The 17,026-nt window shown below is 45.0% G+C and overlaps 1 protein-coding gene across 6 annotated transcripts in view; it reads left to right on the forward strand.

Moving 5' to 3' along the window:
- Positions 1 to 17,026, forward strand: part of FOXRED2 (FAD dependent oxidoreductase domain containing 2) — a 746,176-nt gene that overhangs the window by 182,057 nt on the left and 547,093 nt on the right. The gene's annotated exons all lie outside the window — the stretch shown is intronic.

The following is a 17,026-nucleotide window of genomic DNA, read 5'->3' on the forward strand; positions in this document are numbered from 1 at the left end:
TACACCTCTATATGATTCCACCCAAAAATCACCCACCATCGGGGACAAACCTCAGATCCTCTTTGCAGCACAAACACAGGAAAACCACACCAAACGGTCAGTCTGGACAGTATAACTGCCAACTTACCGTGGTTGTTGTGGGGGATGATCAGTCCCAATTTTCCAGTGCCTGTGTCCGCTCCGAGGGTCCTTTGTCTTGTTGTCCTCCGGGGGGCAGAGGCGTTCCTGTTTGGGGTCCCACGTTTTCGGGCGCCAAGCTGTTGAGGGAGGATCTAAAGTGATGGTTGACTCAGTGATTTCCAAATTAATCTAAAGGGCGTTGCCGGCAACTGAAAATGACCAGATGGAGACTCGTGCCTCTGTGTGGGGGATCGAGCAGATCTCTGGGCCCCCGTTTATTGTGTATGAGTTTTCATAGTCATAGAAATTATACTTCAACCAATCAGCATAAGAATACGCTCACAATTCTTAACCTATAAGAATGCAGAAAAAACTTAACCCATGAGGATACAGGAAAAATGGAAACTACAGATATGGTCGTGTCTTTTTGGCATAAAAAACATATTAACAGATGCCTCAGTCTTGTATAGCGATACACCCACGAGTCTCTTATCTGGCTCACTCGAGTTAGAATACTCAAGGTCTTTATACCAATTATGAACCATAGACTAGCTGAATAACAAAATGTTATCTTTGTGAGAAACAGGACAGAGTTATTTCATAGCAGCTGTAACCTTCTACCTAAGTAAATAACAGAATTTATCTTTAACCAACAACAAAATGGAGTCAAAGCACAAAATGGTGAATCTTTCATAATTTGTTCCTTCACACTAGGAAGTCCCCAATACAGCAGCTGCTGTCCCCAGGGGTCAGGATACCAGTCAGGGAATGAACTCAGAATAACTGGCGGAACAGGTTACGGACTCTGTTCAGACTTCACAGATTCTGAATCTTCAGGCAGAAGGAATTCTACATGGAGTCACAGACAGTGCTAGATAGGTATACTGGAAAAGGCTTCAAGAGTACGGTATCAGGTTCAGATACCGCCAGAGAAGCTTCAGAGTTCAAATTCCGACCTGTGCGGCTACAGGGTTAGTTACAACCAGTGCGCCTTCATGGTTCAGGTACCGCCAATTCGGTCTCAGGGATCAAGTACCCCCCTGGTAGGGCTTCAGGGTTCAGGTACCGCCTGTACTGTTTCAGGTTTTGGCCCTGTCCACACAATACCCAGGGGTTCAAGTTCAGACCCTGGCCACACAGGACCAGAGGTATAGATTCATCCCCTAGCCACACAAGAACCAGGGGTTCATATTCAGGTACTCACTATACGGGATACTAGGACAGGGGACTTGGTATCATACAGTAGCACACACTAAATGAAGGTAACTACAGGGGTTGCTCAAGCACCTCCCTAGTGGGGGGGTGTCTTTTATGCTAAATGCCTCCCAGCCATCGGCAGGTGGCATTTTCACAGTGCACGCTCTGCTCCTTTAACCCCTTCCCGACCCATGACGCCACGTAGGCGTCATGAAAGTCGGTGCCATTCCGACCCATGACGCCTATGTGGCATCATGGAAAGATCGCGTCCCTGCAGATCGGGTGAAAGGGTTAACTCCCATTTCACCCGATCTGCAGGGACAGGGGGAGTGGTAGTTTAGCCCAGGGGGGGTGGCTTCACCCCCTCGTGGCTACGATCGCTCTGATTGGCTGTTGAAAGTGAAACTGCCAATCAGAGCGATTTGTAATATTTCACCCATTATAACGGGTGAAATATTACAATCCAGCCATGGCCGATGCTGAAATATCATCGGCCATGGCTGGAAATACTAGTGTGCCCTCACCCCACCCCTCCGATCGCCCCCCCACCCCCCCGATCTGGCCGGTACACTGCTCCGGCTTCCCTCCGCCCTGTGCTCCGCTCCCCCCCGTGCTCGTGTCCGCTCCCCCCGTGCTCCAATCACCCCCCCCGTGCTCCAATCACCCCCCCTGCACTCCGATCCACCCCCCCCCGTGCTCCGTTCCACCCCCCCGTGCTCCATTCCAGCCCCCCCGTGCTCCGTTCCACGCCCCCCGCGCTCCGTTCCACCCCTCCCGCGCTCCGATTCCCCCCTCCGTGCTCCGATCCCCCCCCCCCGTGGTCCCCCCCCACCCTATCATACTTACCGATCCAGCCGTGGTCCCGTCCGTCTTCTCCCGGGCGCCGCCATCTTCCAAAATGGCGGGCGCATGCGCAGTGCGCCCGCCGAATTTGCCGGCCGGCAGATTCGTTCCAAAGTGCATTTTGATCACTGAGATATAATCTATCTCAGTGATCAAAATAAAAAAAATAATAAATGACCCCCCCCCTTTGTCACCCCCATAGGTAGGGACAATAAAAAAATAAAGAAATTTTTTTTTTCCACTAATGTTAGAATAGGGTTAGGGTTAGGGGTAGGGTTAGGGTTAGGGGTAGGGTTAGGGTTAGGGCTAGGGGTAGGGGTAGGGTTAGGGGTAGGGTTAGGGTTAGGGGTAGGGTTAGGGGTAGGGCTAGGGGTAGGGTTAGGGGTAGGGTTAGGGGTAGGGTTAGGGTTAGGGCTAGGGTTAGGGTTAGGGTTAGGAATGTGCACACGTATTCTGGTCCTCTGCGGATTTTTCCGCTGCGGATTTGATAAATCCGCAGTGCTAAACCGCTGCGGATTTATGGCGGATTTACCGCGTTTTTTTCTGCGCATTTCACTGCGGTTTTACTATTGCGATTTTCTATTGGAGCAGTTGTAAAACCGCTGCGGAATCCGCACAAAGAAGTGACATGCTGCGGAATGTAAACCGCTGCGTTTCCGTGCAGTTTTTCCGCAGCATGGGCACAGCGATTTTTGTTTCCCATAGGTTTACATTGAACTGTACACTCATGGGAAACTGCTGCGGATCCGCAGCGTTTTCCGCAGCGTGTGCACATACCTTTAGAATTAGGCTATGTGCACACGGTGCGGATTTGGCTGCGGATTCGCAGCAGTGTTCCATCAGGTTTACAGTACCATGTAAACATATGAAAAACCAAATCCGCTGTGCCCATGGTGCGGAAAATACCGCGCGGAAACGCTGCGTTGTATTTTCCGCAGCATGTCAATTCTTTGTGCGGATTCCGCAGCGTTTTACACCTGTTCCTCAATAGGAATCCGCAGGTGAAATCCGCACAAAAAACACTGGAAATCCGCGGAAAATCCGCAGGTAAAACACAGTGCCTTTTACCCGCAGATTTTTCAAAAATGGTGCGGAAATATCTCACACGAATCCGCAACGTGGGCACATAGCCTTAGGGTTAGGGTTGGAATTAGGGTTGTGGTTAGGGTTAGGGGTGTGTTGGGGTTAGTGTTGTGGTTAGGGGTGTGTTGGGGTTAGTGTTGTGGTTAGGGGTGTGTTGGGGTTAGGGTTGTGATTAGGATTATGGCTACAGTTGGGATTAGGGTTAGGGGTGTGTTGGGGTTAGTGTTGGAGTTAGAATTGAGGGGTTTCCACTGTTTAGGCACATCAGGGGTCTCCAAACGCAACATGGCGCCACCATTGATTCCAGCCAATCTCGTATTCAAAAAGTCAAATGGTGCTCCCTCACTTCCGAGCCCTGACGTGTGCCCAAACAGTGGTTTACCCCCACATATGGGGTACCAGCATACTCAGGATAAACTGCGCAACAATTACTGGGGTCCAATTTCTCCTGTTACCCTTGTGAATCTAAAAAAATGCTTGCTAAAACATCATTTTTGAGGAAAGAAAAATGATTTTTTATTTTCACGGCTCTGCGTTGTAAACGTCTGTGAAGCACTTGGGGGTTCAAAGTGCTCACCACATATCTAGATAAGTTCCTTGGGGGGTCTAGTTTCTAAAATGGGGTCACTTGTGGGGGGTTTCTACTGTTTAGGCACACCAGGGGCTCTGCAAACGCAACGTGACACCCGCAGACCATTCCATCAAAGTCTGCATTTCAAAAGTCACTACTTCCCTTCTGAGCCCCGACGTGTGCCCAAACAGTGGTTTACCCCCACATATGGGGTATCAGCGTACTCAGGAGAAACTGGACAACAACTTTTGGGGTCCAATTTCTCCTGTAACCCTTGGGAAAATAAAAAATTCTGGGCTAAATAATTATTTTTGAGGAAAGAAAACGTATTTATTATTTTCACGGCTCTGCATTATAAACTTCTATGAAGCACTTGGGGGTTCAAAGTGCTCACCACACATCTAGATAAGTTCCTTTCAGGGTCTAGTTTCCAAAATGGGGTCACTTGTGGGGGGTTTCTACTGTTTAGGCACATCAGGGGCTCTGCAAACGCAACGTGACGCCCGCAGAGCATTCCATCAAAGTCTGCATTTCAAAACGTCACTACTTCAATTCCAAGCCCCGGCATGTGCCCAAACAGTAGTTTACCCCCACATATGGGGTATCACCGTACTCAGGAGAAACTGGACAACAAACATTGGGGTCAAATTTCTCCTGTTACCCTTGGGAAAATTAAAAAATTCTGGGCTAAATAATTATTTTTGAGGAAAGAAAACGTATTTATTATTTTCACGGCTCTGCATTATAAACTTCTATGAAGCACTTGGGGGTTCAAAGTGCTCACCACACATCTAGATAAGTTCCTTTGGGGGTCTAGTTTCCAAAATGGGGTCACTTGTGGGGGGTTTCTACTGTTAAGCCACATCAGGGGCTCTGCAAACGCAACGTGACGCCCACAGAGCATTCCATCAAAGTCTGCATTTCAAAACGTCACTACTTCACTTCCGAGCCCCGGCATGTGCCCAAACAGTGATTTACCCCCACATATGGGGTATCAGCGTACTCAGGAGAAACTGGACAACAACTTTTGGGGTCAAATTTCTCCTGTTACCCTTGGGAAAATAAAAAATTGCAGGCTAAAAGATCATTTTTGAGAAAATAATTTTTTTTTTTATTTTCATGGCTCTGCGTTATAAACTTCTGTGAAGCACTTGGGGGTTCAAAGTCCTCACCACACATCTAGATTAGTTCCTTTGGGGGTCTAGTTTCTAAAATGGTGTCATTTCTGGGGGATCTCCAATGTTTAGGCACACAGGGGCTCTCCAAACGTGACATGGTGTCCGCTAATGATTGGAGCTAATTTTCCATTTAAAAAGCCAAATGGCATGCCATCCCTTCCGAGCCCTGCCGTGCGCCCAAACAGTGGTTTACCCCCACATATGGGGTATCAGCGTACTCAGGACAAACTGGACAACAATATTTGGGGTCCAATTTCTCCTATTATCCTTGGCAAAATAGGAAATTCCAGGCTAAAAAATCATTTTTGAGGAAAGAAAAATTATTTTTTATTTTCATGGCTCTGCGTTATAAACTTCTGTGAAGCACTTGGGGGTTTAAAGTGCTCAATATGCATCTAGATAAGTTCCTTGGGGGGTCTAGTTTCCAAAATGGGGTCACTTGTGGGGGAGCTCCAATGTTTAGGCACACAGGGGCTCTCCAAACGCGACATGGTGTCCGCTAACAATTGGAGCTAATTTTCCATTCAAAAAGTCAAATGGCGCGCCTTCTCTTCCGAGCCCTGCCGAGTGCCCAAACAGTGGTTTACCCCCACATATGAGGTATCGGCGTACTCGGGAGAAATTGCCCAACAAATTTTATGATCCATTTTATCCTACTGCCCATGTGAAAATGAAAAAATTGAGGCGAAAAGAATTTTTTTGTGAAAAAAAATTACTTTTTCATTTTTACAGATCAATTTGTGAAGCACCTGAGGGTTTAAAGTGCTCACTAGGCATCTAAATTAGTTCCTTGGGGGGTCTAGTTTCCAAAATGGGGTCACTTGTGGGGGAGCGCCAATGTTTAGGCACACAGGAGCTATCCAAACGCGACATGGTGTCCGCTAACGATGGAAATAATTTTTCATTCAAAAAGTCAAATGGCGCTCCTTCCCTTCCGAGCCTTACCATGTGCCCAAACAGTGGTTTACCTCCACATGTGAGGTATTGGTGTACTCAGGAGAAATTGCCCAACACATTTTAGGATCCATTTTATCCTGTTGCCCATGTGAAAATGAAAAAATTGAGGCTAAAAGAATTTTTTTGCGAAAAAAAGTACTTTTTCATTTTTACGGATCAATTTGTGAAGCACCTGGGGGTTCAAAGTGCTCACTATGCATCTAGATAAGTTCCTTGGGGTGTCTAGTTTCCAAAATGGGGTCACTTGTGGGGGAGCTCCAATTTTTAGGCACACGGGGGCTCTCCAAACGTGACATGGTGTCCGCTAAAGAGTGGAGCCAATTTTTGATTCAAAAAGTCAAATGGCGCTCCTTCCCTTCCAAGCCCTGCCGTGCGCCAAAACAGTGGTTTACCCCCACATATGAGGTATCAGCGTACTCAGGACAAATTGGACAACAACTTTCGTGGTTCAGTTTCTCCTTTTACCATTGGGAAAATAAAAAAATTGTTGCTAAAAGATAATTTTTGTGACTAAAAAGTTAAATGTTCATTTTTTCCTTCCATGTTGCTTCTGCTTCTGTGAAGCACCTGAAGGGTTAATAAACTTCTTGAATGTGGTTTTGAGTACCTTGAGGGGTGCAGTTTTTAGAATGGTGTCACTTTTGGGTATTTTCAGCCATATAGACCCCTCAAACTGACTTCAAATGTGAGGTGGTCCCTAAAAAAAATGGTTTTGTAAATTTCGTTGTAAAAATGACAAATCGCTGGTCGAATTTTAACCCTTATAACTTCCTAACAAAAAAAAAATTTGTTTCCAAAATTGTGCTGATGTAAAGTAAACATGTGGGAAATGTTATTTATTAACTATTTTGTGTCACATATCTCTCTGGTTTAACAGAATAAAAATTCAAAATGTGAAAATTGCGAAATTTTCAAAATTTTCGCCAAATTTCCGTGTTTATCACAAATAAATGCAGAATTTATTGACCTAAATTTACCACTAACATGAAGCCCAATATGTCACGAAAAAACAATCTCAGAACCGCTAAGATCCGTTGAAGCGTTCCTGAGTTATTACCTCATAAAGGGACACTGGTCAGAATTGCAAAAAACGGCAAGGTCTTTAAGGTCAAAATAGGCTGGGTCTTGAAGGGGTTAAGAACAGGGGAACGCGCAAGCACACAAGGTGCAACCTGTAGTAGGAGGCAGGAGATTGGGAGCACACCCCGCAGTCAGGGCGATGAGTATGTCACCGTCCTTGCATCATCGAGTGGGCGGGGGAACAATGCAAGAGCGCCGGCAATAGTGAAAGCAGCACAGGAACTTTTTAAACCAAAGACATGGAATATTCTGCAATGGCTGAGTCAATTTACAGATCTAAACCCCATTAAGCTTGCACATGCCCACATGGTAGAACTGAGCAGAGAGAAGCAGAGCCACAGACAGTGGCGAAAAGAGCAGTAAGATAAGGCGGAGGTACACCCAGCAGAGTGGGAAATGATTAAGACAAAGGAGTAGCAGGGACGGACATACACCAGAGTACAGACAGGAACGGACATAGACCAGAGTTCAGACACGAACGGACACACAAACAGAACACAAATTAAGGCCTGCTAATTGCAGCCCTCTGAGACCGGAAACAGACACGACCTGGCAGCTCAGTAGCAAGTGCTAACTGAGCGAAATAGTTTGCTCAGGCATCCTCCAACGGTTGAGGATGCCTTAACCCCTTAATTCCATATGATGTACTATCCTGTCGAGGTGACCTGGGACTTAATTCCCAGTGACGGGATAGTACGTCATATGCGATCGGCCGCACTCACGGGGGGATCGCGGCCGGGTGTCAGCTGACTATCGCAGCTAACATCCGGCACTATGTGCCAGGAGCGGTCACGGACCGCTCCCGGCACATTAACCCCCGGCACACCGCAATCAAACATGATCGCGATGTGCCGGCGGTACAGGGAAGCATCGCGCAGGGAGGGGGCTCCCTGCGTGCTTCCCTGAGACGATCGGTACACGGTGATGTATTCACCGTGTACCGAGCGTCTTCTCCCTGCAGTCCCCGGATCCAAAATGGCCGCGGGGCTGCATCCGGGTCCTGCAGGGAGTACTTCCGGGCCGCCTGCAGGTGCTGGTGAGCCTGCAGCGATGTCAGTGAGATCATTTCCACATGTGTAAAAAAAAAATAAAAAAATTACTAAATAAATTTAAAAAAATATATTATTCCCATAAATACATTTCTTTATCTAAAAAAAACAAAACAATAAAAGTACACATATTTAGTATCGCCGCGTCAGTAACGACCCAACCTATAAAACTGTCCCACTAGTTAACAACTTCAGTGAACACTGTAAGAAAAAAAAAAAAAACGAGCCAAAAAACAACGCTTTATTATCATACCGCCAAACAAAAAGTGGAATAACACGCGATCAAAAATAATGAATAACCATGATACCGCTGAAAACATCATCTTGTCCCGCAAAAAACGAGCCGCCACAAAGCTTAATAAGCAAAAAAATAAAAAAGTTATAGTCCTGAGAATAAAGCGATGCCAAAATAATTATTTTTTCTATAAAATAGCTTTTATCGTATAAAAGCACCAAAACATAAAAAAATGATATAAATGAGGTATCGCTGTAATCATACTGACCCGACGAATAAAACTTATTCATCCACTTTACCAAATGCGGAACGGTATAAACGCCTCCCCCAAAAGAAATTCATGAATAGCTGGTTTTTGGTCATTCTGCCTCACAAAAATCGGAATAAAAAGTGATCAAAAACTGTCACGTGTCCAAAAATGTTACCAATAAAAACGTCAACTCGTCCCGCAAAAAACAAGACCTCACATGACTCTGTGGAAAAAAATATGGAAAAATTATAGGTCTCAAAATATGGAGACCCAAAAACTTTTTTGCTATAAAAAAAGTGTATTTTAGTGTGTGACGGCTGCCAATCATAAAAATCCGATATAAAAAACGCTATAAAAGTAAATCAAACCCCCCTTCATCACCCCCTTAGTTATGGAAAAATAATAAAATTAAAAAAATGTATTTATTTACATTTTCCCATCAGGGCTATGGTTAGGGTTAGGGTTAGGGCTAGGGTTAGGGTTGGGGCTAGGGTTAGGGTTGGGGCTAGGGTTGGGGTTAGGGTTGGAGCTAAAGTTAGGGTTGGGGCTAAAGTTAGGGTTGGGGCTAAAGTTAGGGTTAGGGTTGGGGCTAAAGTTAGGGTTAGGGTTTGGATTATATTTACGGTTGGGATTAGGGTTGGGATTAGAATTAGGGGTGTGTCAGGGTTAGGGGTGTGGTTAGGGTTACCGTTGGGATTAGGGTTAGGGGTGTGTTAGGGTTAGGGTTTCAGGTAGAATTGGGGAGTTTCCACTGTTCAGGCACATCAGGGGCTCTCCAAACGCGACATGGCGTCCGATCTTAATTCCAGCCAATTCTGCGTTGAAAAAGTAAAACAGTGCTCCTTCCCTTCCGAGCTCTCCGGTGCGCCCAAACAGGGGTTTACCCCAACATATGGGGTATCAGCGTACTCAGGACAAATTGGACAACAACTTTTGGGGTCCAAGTTCTCTTGTTATCCTTGGGAAAATAAAAATGTGGGGGGCTAAAAATCATTTTTGTGGGAAAAATAAGATTTTTATTTTCGCGGCTCTGCATTGTAAACTGCAGTGAAACACGTGGGGGTTCAAAGTTCTCACAACACATCTAGATAGGTTCCTTGGGAGGTCTAGTTTCCAATATGGGGTCACTTGTGGGGGGTTTATACTGTTTGGGTACATCAGGGGCTCTGCAAATGCAATGTGATGCCTGCAGACCAATCCATCTAAGTCTGTATTGCAAATGGCGCTCCTTCCCTTCCGAGCTCTGCCATGCGCCCGAACAATGCTTCCCCCCCACATATGGGGTATCAGCGTACTCAGGACAAATTGGACAACAACTTTCGAGGTCCAATTTATCCTGTTACCCTTGTGAAAATACAAAACTGGGGACTAAAAAATCATTTTTGTGAAAAAAAAAGAATTTTTATTTTCACGGCTCTGCGTTATAAACTGTAGTGAAACACTTGTGTTTTGAGAGCTTTGAGCCCCCATCTAGATAAGTTCCTTAGGGGGTCTACTTTCCAAAATGGTGTCACTTGTGGGGGGGTTTCAATGTTTAGGCACATCAGGGGCTCTCCAAACGCAACATGGTGTCCCATCTCAATTCCAGTCAATTTTGCATAGAAAAGTCAAATGGCGCTCCTTCCCTTCCGAGCTCTGCCATGCGCCCACACAATGGTTTACACCCATATATGGGGTATCAGCGTACTCAGGACAAATTGCACAACAACTTTTGTGGTCTAATTTCTTCTCTTACCCTTGGGAAAATAAAAAATTGGGGGCAAAAACATCATTTTTGTGAAAAAATATGATTTTTTATTTTTACGGCTCTGCATTATAAACTTCTATGAAGCACTTGTTGGGTCAAAGTGCTCACCACACATCTAGATAAGTTCCTCAAGGGGTCTACTTTCCAAAATGGTGTCACTTGTGGGGGGTTTCAATGCTTAGGCACATCAGGGGCTCTCCAAACGCAACATGGCGTCCCATCTCAATTCCAGTCAATTTTGCATTGAAAAGTCAAATGGCGCTCCTTTCCTTCCGAGCTCTGCCATGCGCCCAAACAGTGGTTTATCCCCACATATGGGGTATCAACGTACTCAGGACAAATTGCACAACAACTTTTGGGGTCCATTTTCTCCTGTTACCCTTGGTAAAATAAAACAAATTGGAGCTGAAATAAATTTTGTGTGAAAAAAAGTTAAATGTTCATTTTTATTTAAACATTCCAAAAATTCCTGTAAAACACCTGAATTGTTAATAAACTTCTTGAATGTGGTTTTGAGCACCTTGAGGGGTGCAGTTTTTAGAATGGTGTCACACTTGGGTATTTTCTATCATATAGACCCCTGAAAATGACTTCAAATGATATGTGGTCCCTAAAAAAAAATGGTGTGGTAAAAATGAGAAATTGCTGGTCAACTTTTAACCCTTATAACTCCCTAATAAAAAAAAAAAATGTGGTTCCAAAATTGTGCTGATGTAAAGTAGACATGTGGGAAATGTTACTTATTAAGTATATTGCATGACATATCTCTGTGATTTAAGGGTATAAAAATTCAAAGTTGGAAAATTGCGAAATTTTCAAAATTTTCGCCAAATTTCCATTTTTTTCTCAAATAAACGCAAGTTATATCGAATAAATTTTACCACTATCATGAAGTACAATACGTCACAAGAAAAAAATATCAGAATCGCCAAGATCCGTTGAAGCCTTTCAGAGTTATAACCTCATAAAGGGACAGTGGTCAGAATTGTAAAAATTGTCCTGGTCATTAACGTGTAAACCACCCTCGGGGCTTAAGGGGTTAATTATCAGAGGCCTCAAGGCTATTGGCCAGGAGCACCTTAGGGAGGTACACACAGTCTCAATAAGAATCCGGAGTTGCTGGCGCCTCCCCCCTATGCACACAGCCAGGAAGTGTACACAGAGTAAGCAGCCATGGAGCACATGGCATGGAACCAGCAGCAGACAGATCTCACAGCATGGAACCAGCAGCAGACAGATCTCACAGCATGGCACTGGGTGAGTGAGTTGATGTAACAGGCAGGTGGGGAATGGAAGGCCATGCAGTGATGCCGGCAGGGTTGTTACAACTGCTGCAGTAAATGCCTGGCAAAGCATCATAAAGGAGGAAACCCAGCGTTTTATAATATCCACAGCTTCCGGACTTCAGGCAATCATTGGCTGCAAATGATTCTCCACATAGTATTAAAAATGAACATTTTGTTTACGGTAATATTAATTGGTCAAATTACTTTTCAGCCCCTGAATTGACTCTGTAGAATACTGGTTGCAATTCCTAAATGCTTCACAGAATATTTTTGTGCAACCCCTTTAATTAAACCTGAAAGTCTACACCTTAAAGGTATCTCAGTTCTTTCATTTTAACCCCTTCCCGACCTTTGACGCCACGTAGGCGTCATGAAAGTCGGTGCCAATCCGACCCATGACGCCTATGTGGCGTCATGGAAAGATCGCGTCCCTGCAGATCGGGTGAAAGGGTTAACTCCCATTTAACCCGAACTGCAGGGACAGGGGGAGTGTTAGTTTAGCCCAGGGGGGTGGCTTAACCCCCTCGTGGCTACGATCGCTCTGATTGGCTGTTGAAAGTGAAACTGCCAATCAGAGCTATTTGTAATATTTCACCTATTATAACTGGTGAAATATTACAATCCAGCCATGGCCGATGCTGCAATATCATCGGCCATGGCTGGAAACACTAATGTGCCCTCACCCCACCGATCGCCCCCCCAAGCCACCGATCTGTCCGGTACACTGCTCCGGCTCCCCTCCGTCCTGTGCTCCGCTCCCCCCGTGCTCTTGTTTGCTCCCCCCGTGCTCCAATCACCCTCCCCGTCCTCCAATCACCCCCCTGCACTCCGATCCACCCCCCCGTGCTCCGTTCCACCCCCGTGCTCCGTTCCACCTCCACCGTGCTCCGTTCCACCCCTCCCGCGCTCCGATCCTTCCCCCCATGCTCCGATCCCCCCCCTTCCCCGTGCTCCCCCCCCACCCCATCATACTTATCTATCCTGCCGGGGTCCGTCCGTTTTCTCCCTGGGCGCCGCCATCTTCCAAAATGGCGGGCGCATGCACAGTGCTCCCGCCGAATCTGCCGGCCGGCAGATTCGTTCCAAAGTGCATTTTGATCACTGAGATAGATTATATCTCAGTGATCAAAATAAAAAAAATAATAAATGACCCCCCCCCCTTTGTCACCCCCATAGGTAGGGACAATAAAAAAATAAAGAATTTTTTTTTTCCACTAATGTTAGAATAGGGTTAGGGCTAGGGTTAGGGGTAGGGTTAGGGTTAGGGCTAGGGTTAAGGCTAGGGTTAGGGTTTCGGTATGTGCACACGTATTCTGGTCCTCTGCGGATTTTTCCGCTGCGGATTTGATAAATCCGCAGTGCTAAACCGCTGCGGATTTATGGCGGATTTACCGCGTTTTTTCTGCGCATTTCACTGCGGTTTTACAACTGCGATTTTCTATTTGAGCAATTGTAAAACCGCTGCGGAATCCGCACAAAGAAGTGTACAGCGATTTTTGTTTCCCATAGGTTTACATTGAACTGTAAACTCATGGGAAACTGCTGCGGATCCGCAGCGTTTTCCGCAGCATGTGCACATACCTTTAGAATTAGGCTATGTGCACACGGTGCAGATTTGGCTGCGGATCCGCAGCAGTGTTCCATCAGGTTTACAGTACCATGTAAACCTATGGAAAACCAAATCCGCTGTGCCCATGGTGCGGAAAATACCGCGCGGAAACGCTGCGTTGTATTTTCCGCAGCATGTCAATTCTGTGTGCGGATTCCGCAGCGTTTTACACCTGTTCCTCAATAGGAATCCGCAGGTGAAATCCGCACAAAAAACACTGGAAATCCGCGGGAAATCCGCAGGTAAAACGCAGTGCCTTTTACCCGCGGATTTTTCAAAAATGATGCTGAAAAATCTCACACGAATCCGCAACGTGGGCACATAGCCTTAGGGTTAGGGTTGGAATTAGGGTTGTGGTTAGGGGTGTGATTAGGGTTATGGCTACAGTTGGGATTAGGGTTAGGGGTGTGGGGGGGGTTAGTGTTGGAGGTAGAATTGAGGGGTTACCACTGTTTAGGCACATCAGGGGTCTCCAAACGCAACATGGCGCCACCATTGATTCCAGCCAATCTCGTATTCAAAAAGTCAAATGGTGCTCCCTCAATTCCGAGCCCCGACGTGCGCCCAAACAGTGGTTTACCCCCATATATGGGGTACCAGCATACTCAGGATAAACTGCGCAACAATTACTGGGGTCCAATTTCTCCTGTTACCCTTGTGAAAATAAAATAATGCTTGCTAAAACATCATTTTTGAGGAAAGAAAAATGATTTTTTATTTTCACGGCTCTGCGTTGTAAACGTCTGTGAAGCACTTGGGGTTTCAAAGTGCTCACCACATATCTAGATAAGTTCCTTGGGGGGTCTAGTTTCTAAAATGGGGTCACTTGTGGGGGGTTTCTACTGTTTAGGCACATCAGGGGCTCTGCAAACGCAACGTGACGCCCGCAGACCATTCCATCAAAGTCTGCATTTCAAAACGTCACTACTTCCCTTCTGAGCCCCGAAGTGTGCCCAAACAGTGGTTTACCTCCACACATGGGGTATCAGCGTACTCAGGAGAAACTGGACAACAACTTTTGGGGTCCAATTTCTCCTGTAACCCTTGGGAAAATAAAAAATTCTGGGCTAAATAATTATTTTTGAGGAAAGAAAATGTATTTATTATTTTCACGGCTCTGCATTATAAACTTCTATGAAGCACTTGGGGGTTCAAAGTGCTCACCACACATCTAGATAAGTTCCTTTCGGGGTCTAGTTTCCAAAATGGGGTCACTTGTGGGGGGTTTCTACTGTTTAGCCACATCATGGGCTCTGGAAACGCAATGTGACGCCCGCAGAGCATTCCATCAAAGTCTGCATTTCAAAACGTCACTACTTCAATTCCGAGCCCCGGCATGTGCCCAAACAGTAGTTTACCCCCACATATGGGGTATCACCGTACTCAGGAGAAACTGGACAACAAATATTGGGGTCAAATTTCTCCTGTTACCCTTGGAAAAATTAAAAAATTCTGGGCTAAATAATAATTTTTGAGGAAAGAAAACGTATTTATTATTTTCACGGCTCTGCATTATAAACTTCTGTGAAGCACTTGGGGGTTCAAAGTGCTCACCACACATCTAGATAAGTTCCTTTCGGGGTCTAGTTTCCAAAATGGGGTTACTTGTGGGGGGTTTCTACTGTTAAGCTACATCAGGGGCTCTGCAAACGCAACGTGACGCCCACAGAGCATTCCATCAAAGTCTGCATTTCAAAACCTCACTACTTCACTTCCGAGCCCCGGCATGTGCCCAAACAGTGGTTTACCCCCACATATGGGGTATCAGCGTACTCAGGAGAAACTGGACAACAACTTTTGGGGTCAAATTTCTCCGGTTACCCTTGGGAAAATAAAAAATTGCAGGCTAAAATATCATTTTTGAGAAAATATTATTTTTTTTTTAATTTTCATGGCTCTGCGTTATAAACTTCTGTGAAGCACTTGGGGGTTCAAAGTCCTCACCACACATCTAGATTAGTTCCTTTGGCGGTCTAGTTTCCAAAATGGGGTCATTTCTGGGGGATCTCCAATGTTTAGGCACACAGGGGCTCTCCAAACGTGACATGGTGTCCGCTAATGATTAAAGCTAATTTTCCATTTAAAAAGCCAAATGGCGTGCCTTCCCTTCCGAGCCCTGCCGTGCGCCCAAACAGTGGTTTACCCCCACATACCCCCACATATGGGGTATCAGCGTACTCAGGACAAACTGGACAACAACATTTGGGGTCCTCCTATTACCCTTGGCAAAATAGGAAATTCCAGGCTAAAAAATCATTTTTGAGGAAAGAAAAATTATTTTTTATTTTCATGGCTCTGCGTTATAAACTTCTGTGAAGCACCTGGGGGTTTAAAGTGCTCAATATGCATCTAGATAAGTTCCTTGGGGGGGGTCTAGTTTCCAAAATGAGGTCACTTGTGGGGGAGCTCCAATGTTTAGGCACACAGGGGCTCCCCAAATGCGACATGGTGTCTGCTAACAATTGGAGCCAATTTTCCATTCAAAAAGTCAAATGGCGCGCCTTCCCTTCCGAGCCCTGCCGAGTGCCCAAACAGTGGTTTACCCCCACATATGAGGTATCGGCGTACTCGGGAGAAATTGCCCAACAAATGTTATGATCCATTTTATCCTATTGCCCATGTGAAAATGAAAAAATTGAGGCGAAAAGAATTTTTTTGTGAAAAAAAAAAAGTACTTTTTCATTTTTACGGATCAATTTGTGAAGCACCTGGGGGTTCAAAGTGCTCACTATGCATCTAGATAAGTTCCTTGGGGCGTCTAGTTTCCAAAATGGGGTCACTTGTGGGGGAGCTCCAATTTTTAGGCACACGGGGGCTCTCCAAACGTGACATGGTGTCCGCTAAAGAGTGAAGCCAATTTTTCGTTCAAAAAGTCAAATGGCGCTCCTTCCCTTCCAAGCCCTGCCGTGCGCCCAAACAGTGGTTTACCCCCACATATGAGGAATCAGCGTACTCAGGACAAATTGGACAACAACTTTCGTGGTTCAGTTTCTCCTTTTACCATTGGGAAAATAAAAAAATTGTTGCTAAAAGATCATTTTTGTGACTAAAAAGTTAAATGTTCATTTTTTCCTTCCATGTTGCTTCTGCTGCTGTGAAGCACCTGAAGGGTTAATAAACTTCTTGAATGTGGTTTTGAGTACCTTGAGGGGTGCAGTTTTTAGAATGGTGTCACTTTTGGGTATTTTCAGCCATATAGACCCCTCAAACTGACTTCAAATGTGAAGTGGTCCCTAAAAAAAATGGTTTTGTAAATTTCGTTGTAAAAATGAGAAATCGCTGGTCAAATTTTAACCCTTATAACTTCCTAGCAAAAAAAAATTTTGTTTCCAAAATTGTGCTGATGTAAAGTATACATGTGGGAAATGTTATTTATTAACTATTTTGTGTCACATAACTCTCTGGTTTAACAGAATAAAAATTCAAAATGTGAAAATTGCGAAATTTTCAAAATTTTCGCCAAATTTCCGTTTTTATCACAAATAAACGCAGAATTTATTGACCTAAATTTACCACTAGCATGAAGCCCAATATGTCACGAAAAAACAATCTCAGAACTGCTAGGATCCGTTGAAGCGTTCCTGAGTTATTACCTCATAAAGGGACACTGGTCAGAATTGCAAAAAACGGCAAGGTCTTTAAGGTCAAAATAGGCTGGGTCATGAAGGGGTTAATGCATAGCTCATATCACAAAGGTCTGGTCACTGTTCAAATATGTCTGGACGTAACTGTAACATGCAGGATTTATGCATTTTTAATATGTATTAGTTCATAATTATAATATGATTTACTATGGAATATTTAAAACTAATAACAGTAAG

Source organism: Ranitomeya imitator, chromosome 8 (assembly GCF_032444005.1).
Source record: "Ranitomeya imitator isolate aRanImi1 chromosome 8, aRanImi1.pri, whole genome shotgun sequence".
In the NCBI taxonomy this organism is placed as follows: domain Eukaryota; kingdom Metazoa; phylum Chordata; class Amphibia; order Anura; family Dendrobatidae; genus Ranitomeya; species Ranitomeya imitator.